Here is a 17430-nt window from a genome sequence, read left to right as displayed (position 1 = left end):
GTGACTCATTAGTGTTACAAGGTCTCAGGTGTGAATGGGGAGCAGGTGTGTTAAATTTGAGATGTGAGATGTGTTGCAAAACAAAGAATGGCATTTTTTTCTAGTCTGTAACTTCAGACCCTATAGGACAGCATCCTTTGGTTCATCTTAGACCACATTACATTATGAAAACAAGCTTTATTAGAGTGTTACATCCATGATGAATCCACCTATTTAACTAAAATGTTGTCTTAGTGTTATAATTGTATTTTAAACATATATGACTGAGTATTATCTGTATTTGTAAATACAACTAAAATTGATTGTTTGTTAAGGAGAATTTGTTTCATTTTTTCTTGCTGAGGTTTTTTTTTTTACTACTTCTACTACTTTTTTTACTTCTACTATTGATAATAGCAAGATATAGGGTTTGCAGTAGCAAGGAGAAAATGTTTGTACATGGATAAAAAATTTACCTGTGGGGGGGGATGGCCAAAAGCCTGAATGGGATGGCCGAAGACTAACATCACTCCGTACCACAGCTATAATCCAGGGCCTCCAGCAATCGTGGTACCGAGCCAAAAGAAGAAATCTCTCCCTCCAGCATCTCAGGACACCCAGGAGAATGTCCAAAAGAAGAAACGAGCGTTCCACTCCATGGAAATTTACAGAATTCTTCCCTCCACCGCCCCCAGACCGTCCTTCCAAGATGACGTTGGCAGACACACAGCCTCGCCACATGGCGGACTGACTAACACAGTTGAGGGGGCACATAGTGCAAGGGGACAAATCCAGGCATCTCCCCAGCCAGGGTGCAGCTCTACAGCCTCCTCTCCCTCCACCAGCCCTGCAAAGTCTAAACCGAGACTGACACAGGCCATGACACAGAGGTAAGCCCTGCTCTTTACATGATCCTGGGGATACAGCACTGCAGAACTCCATTGCAGCATTCCCAACTACAAACCAACCAGTGTTAGACACCACACTGAGGGATATGCTATTAACCCTGCAGAGCTCCATTCACTCTGATATTGTCAGTCTAGTACATAACTTTAAGGCTGAAATCTCCTACCTGGGAGACAGATTAACAAACATTGAGTTCAAGATGGGTGAATTCACCACATCCTTCAATGACACGGTGGATGCTCATAGTAAAAAAGAAAAGGAGTTTGATTCGATGAAAGTTAAGCTGGCAGATTTAGAGGATTGTTCCAGGAGGAACAACATGAAAATCAGAGGTATCCCTGAGTCTGTACAGCAGCTGGCCTTAAAAGATTACTTTACAAAACTAATGACAGCCTTTCTTCTTGATGTACCGCCAGCGGAGCTGGTCATTGATCGTATCCATTATTTACCTAAACCTACATATCTTTCAGAGACCACACCAAGAGACAACATTGTCCGTATTCACTTTTTCCATATAAAAGAGAGCCTAATGCGGGCCACAAGGAACTCTGCTGAATATCCTCATCCTTACACTAACTTGTCCTTCTATGCTGACCTATCTCAGTACACAAAATCTCTCCATGATTACAAAACCCCTGCACAACCACCAAATTACATATAAGTAGGCTCACCCAGTGAAATTAGTGATCACAAGAGACAAAAAAATCATTTACTATCAGATCAGTAGAGGAAGGCCTTTTGCTACTGCATCAATGGGGCATCCTGGAACCTTGAGAGTATCAACAACAACAATGCTGCCGTACCCACAGGAAAGACGACTGGGATAACACTGATCCCCCTGATGAAATGACCACCTGAATTAACGACCTCACCCCTAGTTAAAAGTCGCGGTATGCACCACTCACGCAAATTTCGGCTGCTTTTTTTAAGTATTTTTTTGTTTTGTATTGGTGTGTTTCATATTAGGATTTCAGTTATGTTGCTCTAGCACCTCACTGAAACATTTATTGCTGTTGTAATTTGCTATCTCTAACTGCCAAAATCTATACACTGCAGTTTATCTTCCTACACTTTCAATCCAACCAGCTGTCAAGACACAGCCCCAAACGCCATCAGCCTCTACTTCTCCGAAAGGATACTGTGAGCAAGACCTCCCAACTGTAAGTCTTCTACCCTTATTTTTATTTTTCTCTTCTTCAACTACTCCAGCTGTACCTGCATTCATCCATCTTTACATAGTGGTAACCACTCGCTTATTCCTACACACTCCCATAGCCAGCACTCCAGTACTATCACAACTAAACCAGTGACCATTAAGACGTTATCATGCCCTTTAAAATTATCTCCTTCAACATTAAAGGGTTGAACCATCCAGGCAAGAGATACTCTCTTTGGTCAGAATCTCAGAAGCTTCACAGTGACGTTTTGTGTCTCCAGGAGACACATTTCTGCCAAGACAAAGCACCAATAATGACCCATAAAAATTACCCCCATATCTTTGTTGCAAATGCACCTATGAAAACAAAGGGAGTGCTCATAGCAATCAGAGACACTGTGGCATTTAAACAGATAAACATCTCAACTGATACACAAGGACAATATATCTTTCTAGTCTGTGAAAACAATAACGCAACATATACCATAGTGAACATCTATGCTCCCAACAGTGGCCAAATCTCATTCCTTTGTAAGGCATGGAAAAAATAAGCAAGATTAAATAAGGCGGCACTATCCTTTGTGGAGGTTTTAATTTAGTTTCCAACACTTCTATCGACGTCAAAGGCCCTTCCCTCAAAAAACCTTGCACGTCAACATTATCATCATTCTTACATTCAAATGACCTGTTCGATATATGGAGGTGCCAACATTCCCAGGAAAGAGATTTCACCTTTTTTTCAAAACCACACTACACGTACTCCAGGATAGACTTGTTTACTGGGGACAAACAACTGCTTCAAGAGGTTCTCCAATCGGACATTCATACCATCACGTGGTCAGACCATGCACCCATCTCAATTCTACTGGGTGAAAAAATGACAAACCATCTCTGTTCACCTGGTGCAATGACCCTCAGCACATGGCTATCTCTTCCAAACACTGCCAAACATGATAGATCATTACAGAAAACACGCGCTACCTTCTATGCCTTGGGCAATAAAGCAGGCAAACTTCTTGCGGCACAAATTAATCAGCACAAAACCAAACAAAAAATTCCCTATATACTCCACTCTTCCCGGGGAGGAAAATTGTACCACCCTTCAAAGCATATTACAGTGCCTTAAACAATCTAAAAGATGACACCTCAGTGCCTCAACCCACAGAGGAGAGCATCACAGTTTTTTTAGAAACCTTACACTTACCTCAACTAAACAAGGAACACATAGATAGCCTCAATGTTCCCTTTACCATCAAAGAGCTAACACAAGTTATCTCTTCACTTCCCAACAGCAAAGCCCCTGGCCCAGATGGCTTCTTGTCTGAGTACTACAATTTTTTTTTTTCTGAATCCTTAGACTCCACATATGTGGCAAGCATTTATCACTGTTGTGTCCTCTGGAAAGTTCCCAAATGAAATGCTTACCCTCACAAAATTTGGCTTCCAGGGTAATATTTTGTCTGCCATCACAGCTCTATATACCACACCTTCAGCCAGAGTCTTCTCAGATGGCGTACTTTTTGATCCATTTGCCATCACCAATGGAACAAGACAGGGGTGCCCCTTATCCCCCTTGATTTTTACTCTGATTATGGAGCCCTTAGCACAAAACATACATAACCTTGACACAATTGCAGGTATCCATATAGCAGATCAAGAACACAAAAACTTGTGTTGTGGTCAAAAGTTGTAAATAAAACATATTTAAAACATTAAATTACATACATATTTAATACATTAAAATAACTAGTGTTGCAACTAAACATGTGCAGAACAAAAAACATTTGTCTTGTTTCATTTCTGATGAATTCCTTAAGTTAAGCATTTCATTTAGTTATATGTGTTTTTTTATGCCCCGTACACACGGTCGGACTTTGTTCGGACATTCCGACAACAAAATCCTAGGATTTTTTCCGACGGATGTTGGCTCAAACTTGTTTTGCCTACACACGGTCGCACAAAGTTGTCGGAATTTCCGATCGCCAAGAACGCGGTGACGTACACCATGTACGACGAGACTAGAAAAGGCCGGTTCAGAACCAAGCGCGGCACCCTTTGGGCTCCTTTTGCTAATCTCGTGTTAGTAAAAGTTTGGTGAGAGACGATTCGCGCTTTTTCAGACTCGTGGCTTTCAGATCGTTTTCTGCCGTTCAGTTTGTGCTTGTGGGTTTGTATCTGCTCTTCAGTGCGTGCAGTCAGTTCGTATCAGAGTTCTCTGTGCGATCTTGCCCGCTCATTGCTGTTTTTCAGGTCGCTCTTCACAGGCCTTGCTGTTCTTCAGTGCGTTCTGTTACTTCGTTCTGAGCAGCCGACCGTTTTCTAGCCATGTTTCGTATGCGTACTCCTCGTAGAGTTCGTGCTGTGCGGGGGCTTGGTGTTGGGGTTCTGACCTTGACACAAGTCCAGTCCATGAACAGGGTGGGGAGGAGTTCATGGACCAAGAATTGGTTGCTTCAGCGTGACCAGTTCTGTCATATGCCTTTGCTCCGTGAGATCCGTGAGAATAATCCTGATGATTTCAGGAACTTTCTCAGGATGACGGACCCCGTATTTCACCGTTTGTTGGCTTCGCTGACCCCCTATATTAGCAGGCAGGATACCTGCATGAGGCAAGCCATCACTCCGGAGCAGAGGTTGGTCGCTACCTTGCGGTATTTGGCCACAGGGAGAAGCCTGCAGGACCTCAAGTTCTCGACAGGCATTTCCCCCTAGGCTCTGGGGATCATTATCCCAGAGACCTGTTCTGCCATCATCCAGGTCCTGCAGAAGGAGTATATGAAGGTAAGATTTTTATCCTTTTATATCACATTTTATTGTATTGAATGTTTGATAATATATTGTATTTCTTCCCTCATTCCCTAATTACCATGATTGTAATATGCTGTGAATGTCCCCTTTGTTCTCATGCATGCTGGATTTTTAGGTAATTATTATTTTATGTCCTTCATCCATATTTGCCCTTCAATAACCTCCCCAGCATGGTCTTTCCTGGCCTATATTCACCTCATGTAGTCACTTAACAATGTATTTTATCAGCTCCATAGTAGTGCTTTACCCCAAACACACCCTAAAATGTTTGGAAATGTTATTTTTGATTTAAATTCAGGCAGAGTGCCAGAGGCTTTTTTTTGTGGTGTCCCCAAATTTTTTGTAACCCTCCCTCCCCCAACTGCTAAGTCAGCTGATCCCAATTCTCTATCCTCAATCATCTATCTGCTGACTTTGCCAAACCCATACACACTATACCCACCTCTTTACTGGTCAGATTTATGGATGAATTCCCCAAAGCATGTAGTGCAAGGGCCTGCCTGTATACTTTCCAATGGTACTGTTTAAAGTTTTTGTATCCTATTATTATCTTGATAGGTAATAGCAGAATGTTCAAATGTCCTCAAATGTGTACAGTGTGTATTTATATCTTTGTATTATGACACTTCTTACCTGTCCAGTGGTCTGCCAATAGTGTAACTAAGGAGGGGCTGTTCCAAGTAATACCCTGTATTTAGGCATTCATCTCTCAATGAAGTGAAGAGGGTTACCTGTCCAAGAGTTCCCCCCCCTATAATGTTAGAAATGGCCCATGAGAGGGGGGGAGGGGGAATATGATAGGTGTACCTTATACTTTGTTGTTGTTAAATTCCCCTTAGTAAATGCTATCTGGAGGTTGCCCCATAACGTTTGTGTATAATCTGCTTGCCATGTATCTTTGAAAAAATAGTAATGTTTATTGTTTTTTCCTCAACAGTTTCCTTCAACGCCACAGGAATGGCAGACTGTGGCCTCCCACTTTGCCCAGCGGTGGGACTTTCCTAACTGCGGAGGGGCAATTGATGGGAAACACGTCCACATCGTCCCACCACCCAACTCGGGGTCATACTATTATAATTACAAGGGGTTTAATAGTATAGTGATGTTGGCGGTGGTGTCGGCTAATTACGAGTTCTTGTATGTGGACGTGGGGAAGAATGGCCGGATGTCCGATGGTGGAGTGATCGCCCAGACGGAGTTCTACAGGCGTCTCCAGAATGGCAGCTTGGACTTGCCACCTCCAGAGGACAATGTTGAAGGTCTCCCATTTGTGTTCGTTGCTGATGAAGCATTTGCGCTGGGGGACCACCTGATGTGGCCATTCCCGATGAGGACCCTCACCCCGGAACAGAGGGTTTTTAATTACCGGCTGGCCAAAGCCCGAAGAGTGGTGGAGAACACATTTGGAATCCTGGCCAGCCGGTTCCGATTATTTCTGACACCCATCCATATGGCGGAGTATAAACTGAACCATATAATACTTGCCTGCTGTGTTCTCCATAATTTTTTAAGAAAACATTCAGCCAACTATGCTGGCTCAGTTGGGCCTGAGGCCGGAATCCCTAATCCATCAACACTGACGGCGCTTGAAAGTGGCCGTCCTGGCTTGCCCTCCCTGAATGCCCGTGATGTCCGGTTACGCTACCTGGAGTTCTTTGCGGGTAGGGGGGCTATCAATATGCCAGACAATCTGTGACACCTTTTTCAAATAAAAAACAACCAAAAGAAATTCTTTGTGGACATTTACTGCTTGTGTTTGTTTTAGCTGACCCTGACAGAAATGTGTTGAGTGCAGAAAATGTCGTGATTGGGTAACCTTATAAAAAACAGTGTTGGCTGGTACTTCCTAAATGCAAAAACACATTTCACTACAAGTGCACTTGCAACTGCACTGAACCTGCACTTGTAGTGCAAAGTGTATTTGCCCTTAGGAAATAACCCCCATTTTTGCATAAAACAGCAATTACATCACCCCAAAAGTGTTGTAGTGTTGAGACAATAATCCACACATTCTTGAGTAAGGCACTTTTTATTACCTGCACAATCACATGTGCATTTCCCAAAGGTTTTTAAAACAAACCAACATGTTTGTTGTATAACAATGTTTGCAGTAGCATTATCAAAAATCGAAATATCCATTTCAGATAAAACATGCCTGTGTAAAACCAACAAGAAAGCCAAAAAACTTGAACTTACAAAGTTCACATATGGTAAAACCTGAAGGCTATATCAGACATCAGTATTTAGGAACTGGGTTTGATATAGCGTTCAGATGGGGGGAAATCACCCCTGGAAAAGCCAAATTTGGAAGATGCACACCAATTTACGAATGTCAACATGTGCTATCTGCCATCAGGGGGGATCAAGGGACGTGTTTTGGGGGAGCAAGCCCTTCCTCAACGCTACTTTATGATTGAGGAAGGGGTTGCACCCCCAAAACGCGTCCATTGATCTCCCGTGATGGCAGATAGCACATGTTGGCACACTGTGTGCCTCCTCCAAATTTGGCATTCTAAACATTGAAAAAATTTTCGTACGATAAAACAGGTGATTTTGTGGGGTTTAAATTCGCCCCAAAACATCAATGATATTATTAACATCACTGATTTGCTGCTGGATGTTTTGCAATTGGAGATTACACCCCATGATCTCCCCGATCAGTATCTGGGCACTTTCAGATGTAAAGCGTTCTGGATCATGATCACCTAAAAAGAGATAAAGAACAAAAAAAAAGGTCTCAAAAATCTGCCACCATCTATCTCTTTTACCTGAGCCTGTGGTCGCAGACACTCACCTGTTGTGGTGCCAATCTCCACCACGTCTTCTTCTTCCTCCTGCTCAGCTTCTTGGGTTAGTATTTCCCCTTCTTCCAGGGGGGGGGTCTCTGGTCTCCTGGGATGAGGGGTGTCCGAGTCTTTTCTCCCCTATGTAAAACAAAAATGGTATAATTAGCACACAGATATTTGATGGCAGAACTAGAAATAGAAAAACAACAAAAAAGTGTGGCGCTGAACAATGTCATATAAAACTGTAAACAAGTCAATAGACAGTAAGGAGGATCAATTGTATCTGCTTTTAAGCATATAGTCCTCATATGAACTTCAAAGATACATAGTCTATATGGCAATATGTTAAGACAAAATATTGAAGACTTATATAGACATCTTGACTGAAAATCCGCTCACTACCACCAAGAGTTGAGGAGGCTTACCAGATGAGGTGGACCCAATGGGGCATACGCCGGATTGGGTCGGACAAGGCTTAGGTGGTGAGTGGCTGTATATACTCCAAGAAGGATGCGGTCTCACGAGTTTGTTGTATTCATCCAGATAATACCAGGAACTTGAGAGATGTGCGCAATCTCCCGGATGTGGGAGGTCATGTAGATCTTAAGGAAGTGGTGGGGTGTTCCATAAGCAAACCCCTCAAAACAACATTCAGCGGACCAGAAGTTGATGTGGAAGGATAGACCGCATCCTTCTTGGAGTATATACAGCCACTCACCACCTAAGCCTTGTCCGACCCAATCCGGCGTATGCCCCATTGGGTCCACCTCATCTAGTAAGCCTCCTCAACTCTTGGTGGTAGTGAGCGGATTTTCAGTCAAGATGTCTATATAAGTCTTCAATATTTTGTCTTAACATATTGCCATATAGACTATGTATCTTTGAAGTTCATATGAGGACTATATGCTTAAAAGCAGATACAATTGATCCTCCTTACTGTCTATTGACTTGTTTACAGTTTTATATGACATTGTTCAGCGCCACACTTTTTTGTTGTTTTTCCATTTTACACTTTGTTGGTCGTGTTGGCTGCTTCCTTGTCTTTCGTTTTAGGGTAGAATTATTCTATATCTAGAACTAGAAATAGGAAACATTGCTTGGAAGTGGGGTACAATTGTCTATTTTAGCCGAGTTCCAAGATGTATATTTTTTATTGCCCTTTGTCAAGCTGCAATACTTTACCTGTTTAGTACAAGCTTCACAGATGTAGCCCCCCCCTATAGTATACACTGGAGCACCTGTGTGGCCCCCCTAATAAAAATGGTGTTCTTGTGTCCCACACTAGTGCTCCAGTGTCCAGATGTGAAAACAGCTGCTCAGTGTCCTCTCCTTACACACAATCTAGTTTGCATTTCATTCTAGTAACAAACCCATCTACACAAACAAATATTTGGCATCCAAGTAGGCCCCCAAAAATGTGTGAAAATGCATATGGCCTAAACAATGGTGTTCTAGAGGCTGAAAGAAAAATGTTTGATACGAACGAATAATGGGCCCATGAACATTAAAGTTGACCTTTTTAAATGTTACAATTAATAAAAGCATATGGAGCAGAACGAACGGAATAAAGACAGAAAGTATAGGAACACAGCACAACTATTTCCTTTTTTGCAGCACTCTCCGGATCTTTCGGTACTGCTCTGGCTCTCTCAACTTCAGGTCCGACCACCGCTTCCTGAGCTGATCTTTAGATCTTCGTACCCCGAAATTCCTCTCAAGACTCCTGACCATTTTTGCCATGATCTTGGCCTTTCGGATGTTGGGGTTGGGGTAAGGCCCATATTTTCCGTCATAGTCGGACTTCCTCATGATGTCGACCATCTCCAACATCTCCCCAAACGACATATTTGTGGCCTTAAAACGTCTCCTTCTGGATCGGGACGTGCCTGGATCCGGGCTTTTCTCCTCCTCCTCCTCGTAACTCCGCCATGTGCTCTTCACCCACTGCGCCGAATGAAAAGGGGCGGGAAATACACTAGAAAGAACATCAGGGGTGGGCGGAGTTACACGCATGCGCAGTGTGTATAAAGCGTAACACGCGTGCGTATTATGTACGATCTGTGAGCGGAGGAAGGAGCATTGGACGCGCCGATCGTAATAACGAAGGTAAGAGACAAACTTGTGCCTATACTGCTTCTAGATTGAGGCCTATATTGTAACAAGATTAGGAGAGTTTTGTCTGACATTAGGCTTTGTCTTGTGTTGTGTCTTGCAGTGAACATGGATATCTTAATGAAAGACAATGACTTCATGTCAGTATTCATAGAGATGCTAAGTGAGCTGCCCTGTCTGTGGGAGATTACCCACCCCCATTTCAAGAACCAAGCAAAGAGGAAGGCAGCACTGGAGCAATTGTGTGAAATTGTGAAGCAGGTGACCCCCACGGCAGACATCACCTATTTAAAGATATTAATTGGTTGCCTGAGGAGCACACATCTAAGGGAGCGCAAGAAAGTCCAGGATTCACAGAGACCCGGAGCAGCAGATGACATCTATGTCCCCAGGATGTTGTACTACGACAGGCTGCACTTTCTGGCAGGCCAGACTGAAACCAGGCCATCCCTCTCCAGTCTTCCTTCCACGCTTCCTTCCCCCCCGGCTGAGGCTTCTGACGCCCAACCTGGGCCTTCCAGGCCACATGTGGAGGAGCCCAGATTGAGCCAGGTATAGCATTCCTCTAAATATTTCTGCTTGTCCAATCAATGATGTTAACTAGATGATAGTTGGGAGTACTAATTTAAGATTGTGATTGATGATGCAAAAACTAAAACTATGTGCCTTTTTCATACACAGGGAAGTCTCAGCCAGGAGGTGGCCGGGCCGAGCCGGCTGGCTGATATTAAGGTCCATCCACCCCCCCTGAAAAGAGAAAGTGGCAGTAGGAGGAGTACCCTAGAGGAGGCTGCTATAGCATTCTTTTGGAGGGCTACAGAGGTCCTGGAAGCACCCCACACCATGGAGGAGAACATTGCTGCCTTCATAGCCTATAAAATGCAGAGGATGGAGGGGGGCCAAAAAGTAATGTGTGAGGCCCTCATATCTGAGGCTCTGGAGAAAGGTATGAGGGGCCAAATTACACCTCACACACATCTTTGGGATGGTCCTCCTCCTCCTCCTGCAGGTCTTCCTCCTCCTCCCTCTCCTCCAGGTCCCCCCAGTCCTCCTCCAGGTCCCCCAGTCCTCCTCTTCCTCCAGGTCCTACTCCTCCTCCTGCCACATCTCCAACTGCACAGCCACAGCCCAGAATGAAGCGTGGAAGGAAGACCAGACAGTGATTGCCCTGGGTTCAGTCTGGTCGGCCAAAAGATGCAGCCTCTTGTGGTACCACAGTCTGGGGACACAGATGTCATCTGCTGCTTTCCAGATCTCTGCGAATCCCGGACCAGACTGCACTCCCTTACATATGGACTCCTCAGGCCACCAATTTTGATGTTGAAGAATTGATGTCTGCCGTGGGGGTCCCAGGCTTCACTAATTTCTCCTGTTGATCCAGTGTTGCCTTCCTCTTTGTTTGGTTCTGAGCCCTTAATAAAGGATTTTTGTTTTGAATTATACTCTCCTATGTGTTTTACTTCAAAAAGGACAGTTTGTTTGTGAGGATTCAGGTACATTTCAAATATACAATGTGAAATGAACAAGGGACACCAACACCGAACAATCTCCTTGAGATTAAATAATAAAAGATATCAATGGTGTTGGGGTAACTTGACACACAAAACACACCCAAAAATATTCTGGAGTAAAAATAAAAATAACATTGAACAAAGATCAGCCTTGAAAAAAATCCAAACATTAAAGAAAAAAAAGGCTTAAAATCCAAAATAAAAAAAAAATTAAAAAATATAAAACTGTCAGATGTGACAACTAATAACAATATATTCAGGGAATCCCAATAAAAAAACACAAATAAAAGTTTGTGAGAAGTGTGTGTGAATATGAGCAGCAAAACGACTTAATTCTTGTCACATTATAAAGAAGAAGAGAGTGCGCTGTATTAAACCATTTTTAACATTGCAGCGTGACGAAAGTGCTGTATCCATTGCGAACGCTAAGTTTACCAGAACGAGCTGTCCCGTGTCGGAATTTCTTCTGAGCATGCGTGGCACTTTGTGCGTCGGAACAGGCCACACACGGTGGGAATTGACGCGATCGGATTTTGTTGTCGGAAAATTTTATCTCCTGCTGTCCAACTTTGTGTGTCGGAAAATCCAATGGAAAATGTCCGATGGCGCCCACACACGGTCGGAATTTCCGACAACACGCTCCGATCGGACATTGTCCATCGGAAAATCCGACCGTGTGTACGGGGCATTAGAATGATTTGTTTTCTTAATTTGTTTCATTTTTGTTTAAATTTTCGTTTTTGATTAAAAATTTTCGGCCGTATTCAAATCAAATTTTAATTCAATTTGTTATTGATTCAAATCAAATATTCAAAAATTTGTTAGATACTACTTGTTTATAGACTGCAAAATATTTGTAATTTTATCAGATAAAAGTAAGTTTTCAAAACATAAAAGCCTCCATTATGGGCCCAACAGAAAATGTGACATGAAATTATAGGTAAGATTTCATCATTATAATATATATCCAAATTTTGAACTACAAGAGTATCAACATGTGCTGGACACTAAACACCTTGATGCTATTCATGAAATATCACTAAATTCTGATATTGGAAATTATGGTGACATGCAGGAGGCGGAGCCTAGCAGAGCAGACATGCATTGTTAGAGCTCCACACCGCTGAGGAGAGAAGAGAAGGACAAAGCGGAGCCTGCAGGCTCAAAAGGTATCCATTTGAACCTTTTTACCCCTGGGAACAAACTGTGAAAGTTTAGGCAGGAAATATGGTACTGGGAGGAAGCCGTGGCAGAAATAAAAATCACCTCACAAAGAGCTCACAGGCACTCACTGCAGCTGAAGCAGCTCCAGTCACCTCACAATATACAGCATCAGGGCGCTCTCACAGACAGAAAATGTCACAGCAAGACTCTCCATTTGAGTCAGATACAGAACAAATCCTCTCACAAACTTCTCCACAAGCCTCCTCAGCATCCCCAGTAATATTATTACAATTTGAAAAGATGCTTCATAAGGCTTTAAAACAAACCTCAGACCAAATAACAAAAAGCCTAACCAAAGAAATAAGAGAGCTGGGAAACCGCACCGCAGCCTTAGAAATAAAAATGGATAAAATTGAAATTACAACCCAAGAAAATATAACAGAATTGGAACAATTAAAAAAAGAGAATTTAATACTTCAAACTAAGCTCGAAGATTACGAAAATAGAGCCAGACGTTCAAACTTGCGCATAAGGGGAATACCTGAAACTGTGACAGACCTGCAATCTACTATTACTGCTCTATTACAAGAACTAAAGCCAGATATCCCTATTGAACGTTTAGAACTGGACAGAGTACACAGAGCCCTCACAGCCAAAAAGAAAGATGGACCCCCACGTGATATAATCACAAAATTTCATTATTACAGAACGAAAGAACAAATACTAATTGCTGCAAGAGAAAAAAAGGAACTTAATTTTCAAGGACACAATTATCAAATTTTTGCTGACCTATCCCAACTTACTATTACTAAAAGACGATCCATGAAACCCCAACTAATGGAACTGCAACGCCACAACATTATGTATCAATGGGGCTTCCCCTTTTCAGTCAGATTTAACTACCAAGGTACAATTTACAGAAGCAGATCAGCAGATGAACTACAACAAACCCTTTTAAAATTAAATCTGACAGAACCCACAAGCAGCAACACTCCCACACGCAGAAGAATGGCATCATCTTCACCTTCAGGCAGCACCCAGAAAATATCAGAACAAAATGGGAATCATCATTCTCACAAAAGAGGCCGTTATGCCACATCATCCATGGACCAAGAAGATTCAATGGACTGACATCCTAATTCCTGATATCTCTTCATTTATTATACTAAGAGATGGTTCTCTATAAAAAACCTGTATTTATAACTGAATGTAATTGCATTCTGATAGTCACACACTGTGTGGGATCATGTTACATTCCAGTTATATTTCTTATTACTTCTGATTCATATAGCCTTAGAATATATAAGTGAAATAAGGAAATTCTTGTTCAGTTATATATTATCAGGTAATAACAATAGATTTATTACTTTTTAGGACAAATATGTTCAATAATCCAGAAGTAATGGAAGCTTTTTCTTTCTTTTCTTAAAACAAATATATTATTACCTAACTAGTTCCTAGAATTATGTTTTTGTTTATTCTAATCTGAAGCAATACAACCTCAATTTTATGAGTTAACATATCTAAACAGTTACATATGAATAAAATATGTAATTGTTTACTCTAAAAGGGTTAAAATCCCAAAATAATTCAAACTATCTTCATCAATACCAAAGTTATTAACAGTACCTTTCTAACTGAATTATTTAGCCCAGGGCAAGACTAACCATATACAACCACCCTGGAATAAATAATTTCAACAAAAACTATATTCTGCACTCCAATTAATGAAACATCATTTTGATGTCTTTTGACATAGCACTTCTCTCCTGTAAGCGGAAGATCCGTGTACCCCCATTAGCCCTCCTCATTCTCCCAACCATATTATGTGGGAGTGTGACGAAGGCACTTATTCCCCTGAGAGAGATATTTATTCTCTTTCACGGGTAAATTGTGATTACTTGCAAAAAATAATTAATACAATGTATCATCTAATCTCATATGTTTTTTGTTTACTCTTTACTCCAGAATTCACTGGTTTCTTTTCTATCTATTCATCTCTTCAGTCCACACAGGTTGATCTGCGCAGTCAGCTCTGCATAACAAAAAGTAAGTCAAAACTATTTGATCTGTTGACATGGCACCACTGAATATACTTTCCCTGAATGTTCAGGGAATAAATGTCCCTCAAAAAAGGACCAAAGCCTTCCGTACTTTCCATAACAAGAAGGCTCACATAGTATGCCTCCAAGAAACACACTTCACCAAAGATTCTACTCCAAAATATATTTCTCCTTTTTATCAACAAATTTACACGGCTTCTGCCTGTACCAAGCAAAGGGGAACTCTAATTGCATTTCACCGATCCACACCATTCACCTTATCATCAGAAATTAAAGACCCAGAAGGTAGATACCTGATACTCATGGGTTATATAATGGATACAGCAATCACGGTGATTTCCTACTACGCTCCTAACAAACAACCTACACCATTCCTCTCACATATATTACAAGTGATTAATACACACAAAATAGGAACAGTGATAATGTGTGGGGATTCGAACCAGGTCCTCCTCCCATTTCTAGATAAATCACCTTTTACACCATCCAAAATAACCTCTAGATTACCTTTTTCTCAACTTCTTTCCAAATACAATCTGGTAGATTCGTGGAGAGAAAGTAACCCAATGAAAAAGAAATTCACTTATTTCTCGCACCCCCATCAAACCTTCACCAGAATAGATCATATTTTTCTAACAATAGGAATGATACCAGAAATTATTGCATCAGATATAATTCCGATTCCGTGGTCTGACCATAATGCAGTATACACTACTATAGCCTCAGCCATACCAAAAGCGCATGACCCAACGTGGTACTTACCGGACATAATGCTCAAACACCCACTACATCAGATGGCCATTGAACAAGCTTTAAAGGAATACATATCAATTAATAATACAACAGACATCTCCCCAATAACACTGTGGGAAGCTCATAAGCCTGTCTTGCGTGGTACAATACAAAGACAAATGGCACTATTTAAACGGGAACGCAAAAATCTAGCAAAAAAACTAGAACTCAATTTTAATGCAGCCTACATATCATTTCAAGATAATCCATCTCAGAGTACAAAATCTCATCTGGAAAAATCTAGATTGGAATACGATCTATTTCTCACTGAGTCAGTTGATAAACCCCTCAAACGCTCCAAACACAATTTCTACATGAATACAAACAAACCAGGTACATATTTGGCTCGGGCATTAAATTCAACTAACAAATCTTTCAAACCAATACGTTTGAAATTATCAAAAAATGTTTACACTTGTAATCCAGTTAAAATAGTCCATAAATTTCACTCACATCTCGCAACTTTATACAAGACAAACAATGAATTTAATCCTACAGAGGCTGAATCCTTCTTCTCAAAAATAACCTTACCTGAGTTATCTCAGAATCAAATAAGCAGTTTGGATGAGCCTATAACTATAGATGAAGTTGCTAACGCCATAAAAGATCTAAAACTTAACAAAAGACCAGGCCCAGATGTCTACTCGGCTTTATACTATAAAACATTCTCAGAAATACTCTCTCCCATTCTCACTGAAACTTTTAACAAACTTCTAGATGGACATTCTTTTCGGCAAGAAACACTAATGGCAATTGTTTGTATGATCCCAAAACCCCTTTCTGATGATACTTCCTGTGTGAATTATCGGCCTATCTCTCTGTTAAACCTCGATATTAAATTATTAGCAAAAATAATAGCAAAACGCCTCAATAGCATTATAGGAAAATTAATACATAGAGATCAAGTAGGCTTCATGCCAAATAGACAGGCAGGCGATAATATACGCAGGGCAGTGTTATTGGCACATATTGCTAAAAAACGGAAAATCCCTTTATGTTTTCTATCTCTCGATGTTAAGAGGGCATTTGACACAGTATCCTGGCAATATATGCAATATTCATTACAAAAATGGGGTTTTGGACCCCACTTTTTAACATGGATCAAAGCATTATATAATAAACCCAAAGCCTATATAAAATATGCTGGATACAAATCTGAAGCCTTTAATATCGAAAGAGGTACCCGACAGGGTTGCCCATTATCTCCCTTATTATTTGCCCTTATACTCGAACCCATGGCCCAATACATCAGAACAAACCAAACTATAACTGGCATTGAAGTAGGAGGTATTACACACAAATTATGTATATTTGCAGACGATATATTACTTTTTCTATCATCACCACAGGTCTCTGGTCCTAACTTAATACCAGCTCTTGATGGATTTGCAGCCCTATCCGGCCTTATGATTAATCCTAAGAAATGCCTAGTGCTTAATATTTCACTCACAAACATGGAATTGATCCCGGCTAGGGCTGCACTCCCATTCACATGGGCAGAAAAATCAATTCCATATCTTGGAATTCATTTAACAGCATCTCATTCTGACTTATTCTCAACCAATTATCCTCCTGTATTAAGACAGATCACAAATCTAATAAAACAATGGTCGCAACTTCCTTTATCCTGGATAGGGAAGATTAATGCAATCAAAATGACTATTCTACCCAAATTGCTTTATCTATTCAGAGTCCTCCCTATTCCAATTCCTTCCTATTTTTTGAGAATAGTACAAAAAAGAGCAACTTCGTTTATATGGGGCTCTTCTAAACCACCTATACCTATACACACACTACATCTTCCCAAAAATAAAGGAGGCCTGGGATACCCTAATTTTACTAACTACTACAGAGCAGCACATTTGGCCAGTCTGTCCAAATACCATGCAAAACAGGAAATCCCATTATGGGTATTTATAGAGGCTTCAGAAAATGACCCTCTATTAATATCAAATTTATTATGGCTTGATCCTAAAGACCGTTTTAAAATTCATAATCCCATAACTAAACACTTCTTATCTCTCTGGGATAAACTAAAAACCAAATATCAGTTACAATCTCCACACAATCCTCTCCTTTCTTTTATCAGAAATCCGGCCTTTTATCCGGCATGGATCTACCCAAATTCTTTTAAAGCTTGGACAACATCAGGC

The sequence above is a fragment of the Aquarana catesbeiana genome, linkage group LG01 (assembly GCF_042186555.1).
Source record: "Aquarana catesbeiana isolate 2022-GZ linkage group LG01, ASM4218655v1, whole genome shotgun sequence".
NCBI classification, from domain to species: domain Eukaryota; kingdom Metazoa; phylum Chordata; class Amphibia; order Anura; family Ranidae; genus Aquarana; species Aquarana catesbeiana.
This window is presented reverse-complemented; position numbering follows the sequence as displayed.